General features: G+C 41.4%; 1 long non-coding RNA gene across 1 annotated transcript; it reads left to right on the plus strand.

Annotated features, from left to right (window-relative positions):
* The first annotated feature begins 148 nt into the window (after window positions 1-148).
* On the plus strand, window positions 149-3133 carry LOC105519368. Its single transcript, XR_001002956.1, has 2 exons — window positions 149-330; window positions 2620-3133. It is a non-coding gene; the product is annotated as an uncharacterized LOC105519368 (long non-coding RNA).
* The last annotated feature ends 100 nt before the right edge of the window (window positions 3134-3233 follow it).

Below are 3233 nucleotides of genomic sequence, written 5' to 3' on the forward strand. Positions count from 1 at the left end.
ACACTAACGCTGAAGGTGGGGGGGGGTAGGGGCAGGGGTGGTGCGCGGGTGTGTGGGTCCTGGTGTTTTATTCAATCAGTGGCGCTGGTGTGGGAACCACCCAATCAGGTGCGCAGTTGGAGAGGAGAGGAGGGCGTGGCTTCCAGAGTTTGGCGGGGCCTTTTTCTCTCGTTGGTGCTGGCGCAGGAGCTTGGTTTCCCTTTCCACTCTTGAGCCTCCTGCACCTTGGGAGCCCCGGGAAACTCCCTCACAGTCCCTGTTGCCCTGTGTGCTGTAGATCGCTGGGGAAGCATAGTTAAGTTGCCCGGACGTCCTGGGAGCTGGGAAATGGTGAGTATGCAGGGTTAGGCATCCCGAGAGGGGAAGTGACCTGTGAAACAGGCGTTGCCGGCCTCCCCATAGTCAGATCAGGGTATCCGGCAGCTTAGCTGTCAGTCCCCTGTGGCTGCAAGATGGCCCTTGGGCCAGCAGCGGGGACCCCCCGCGACCCGCCCCTCTCGTCCGGTCCAGTCCTTCTGCAGCGTCCTGCTCTTGAGAATTTCCCAGATTGTTCAGGGATGCCAGGTGGGTCATCAGGGCAGAACCGCCACTGGGTGTGTGCATGGCAGGAGCTGCGGCCCGTGGGGTCCCCAGTCTTTCTTGTTAAAACTTAACGGGAGTCCGTGTTAAAACCTTAACCAGTTTATCTGAGCTAATAGCGATTGGTGAAATGGAAAGCACCTAGCCATGATTTGTGGTCCACCAGGTGCGTAAGAAAACAATCCAAGTTCAAGAACTGGTTACAGTTATGTAGTCGCTCTATTGGAACTATCCAGATGGAAGTTTCCTGGTTATGTAATCAGAGGTTAATTGCAGGTGTATAATTGGTTAAGACCGCATTTTGTTTCAGCCTGGATAGTGATTTATAACAAAGGTATTTGAGTTAGGGTTTAGATTTTTTTTTTTTTAACCTATGAACACATTGCACTGGAGCGACTTTAGTCTAAATTTCTGCTCTTTAACTATTTTAACATTCCAGAGGAGGAATGGCTTTCCCCTGTGTTTTTCAAATGTATGGTAAGCGGGACCTCTAATCCACCACCCTATTTCCCAGCCTAACTCAGGCTTGCTGTATAAGTTCCCGCTTTCTTTGCTGCATTCTCAAATGCAACAAATGAGGCCAACTTCCCCTTGCCAATTTACAATGCTATCAACTATTTCCTTTATTGTACATTTCATTAAAGTTTTCTGTTATTGGATTTCTTTCTACTTCTCCCTACAGTTCTGTCAATATTTGTTTTTTATATTTAGAAGCCTTACTTTTGGATGCATGAATATATATAGCTATATTCTCTTGACAAATTAACCTCTGTTATTATTATATGGTAAACTCATTTCATGCTTGTGACAGATGTTGTTAGAAAGTCTATTTTGTCTAATTTAAGCTTAACTACCAATGCACTCCTTTGGTTATTCTTTGCGTGGAATATAATTTTCTATCCTTCCACTTTTAGCCAATGCTCTTAATTCAGAAGTGAATCTCCTGTAGGCAGCATATTATAGGGTTTAAAAGATTCATTCATCCACTCTGTCTGTTTTAGTCTCTTTTCTGCTGCAATAGCAGAATATCAGACTGGTAATTAATAACTAATAGAAATTTATTTGACTCATGATTCTGGAGGCTGGGAAGGCAAAAGATCGTGACACTGCTATGTATCGAAGGTCCTGTTGCTGGTTAATAACTTGGCCAAAGATGTCAGGGAGAGAGAGTTTTTTTTTCTTTCTTTCTTTTTTTTTTTTTATAACAGACCCATTCTCGTTATAATCAGCCCATTGCCATTATAAGACCATTAATCCATTCATGAGGGCGGAGTGCTTATACTTTAATTAATTCTTAAAGGTTCCATCTCTTAATCCTATCACATTGTCTATTAAATTTTCTCCTAAATTTTGGAGATGACATTCAGTCTATAACAGTATCTGTTTAGTAGATAACTTAATCTTTTTATATGTAAAGTAGTGATAGGTAAGCAGTTACTATTGTAAATTTGTAGCTCTCTGTCCATTTTACATTTGTTTCTTTTTTTCTTGTTCTGTCTTTCCTGTGGTATTGTTGATTTTTGTTGAGGCAAAATTTTGCTTTCTTGCTCAGACTGAAGTGCAGTGGCATATCCCAGCTCACTGTAGCCTCAACCTCCCATGCTGGAGCAATCCTCCCACCTTAGCCACCCAAGTGGCTTGGACTACCGACAGGTACCACAACATCCAGCTAATTTTTTTTGTAGAAATAAGGTTTCCTCATTTTGCTCAGGTTGGTCTCAAACTCTGGAGCTTATGATTCTTCCACCTTGGCTTCCCAAAGTGTTGGAATTATAAGCAGGAGCCACCATATCCAATGTTTAAGTTTAATTTTTTTTTGTTTTTATATGTTTTAATTCCTTTCTCTTTTTCTTTACTACATTTTTTTCCTAGTGGTTATCATGAGACTTATGTAAAATATCTTGTATTTTAACAGTCCAGTTTCAGATGATAACAATTTAAAGTATTTTGAATTTCAGTATGTATTTACCATTTTTAGTGACATGTATAATTTATTATTTTTCATATTGTTAGTTAGCATTTCATCATATCAATGTGAAGATTTCTTGCAGACCATGGCTAGAGAAGTAAAGAATGTGTGTTTTGCCTGATTCAGGGACGACAGAGAGAACCAAGTTCTGCAAGTCTGTCACCTAAATCTAAGGTGAGTATGAATTCGCTTGGGTTTTTGGCAGATTGTTACAGTGGCAGGACCAAAGCCAAGTAAGTTATAGCCAAGTCTAAAGTAAGATGTGGCAGTGTTCTCTTTTGAAGCCGGGACCATGATTGGCAAGCCTGCCACTTGGTCAAGTGCTTACCCTCTAAAGATGTCTTCCTTGGTCTTTGCCTCCATCTGGGTGTCACAAACTCTGAGCTGGATCCCAGGGCTTTCATAAATGCACTTATGTTTGCTGTGGCTGCCGCATTATGTTGTGTGGGATGTGCATGCAGGACCTCCCATTCTGTCCTCTTGCTTATGTTACTCTCCTTTATGTTTCACTTTCTGAAATGCATGTCAAGCTTGTGATTTTTAGATTCAAAAGTTGTAAAATAAATTGCTCAAATTTACACATTATGTAAGTTGTAAATAAAATTTCTTGTAGATGCTATATATTTATTAAAATTTTTGGTTGTGGCCGGGCGCGGTGGCTCAAGCCTGTAATCCCAGCACTTTG

This window comes from Colobus angolensis, unplaced genomic scaffold (genome assembly GCF_000951035.1).
Source record: "Colobus angolensis palliatus isolate OR3802 unplaced genomic scaffold, Cang.pa_1.0 Scaffold346, whole genome shotgun sequence".
Taxonomy (NCBI): Eukaryota; Metazoa; Chordata; class Mammalia; order Primates; family Cercopithecidae; genus Colobus; species Colobus angolensis.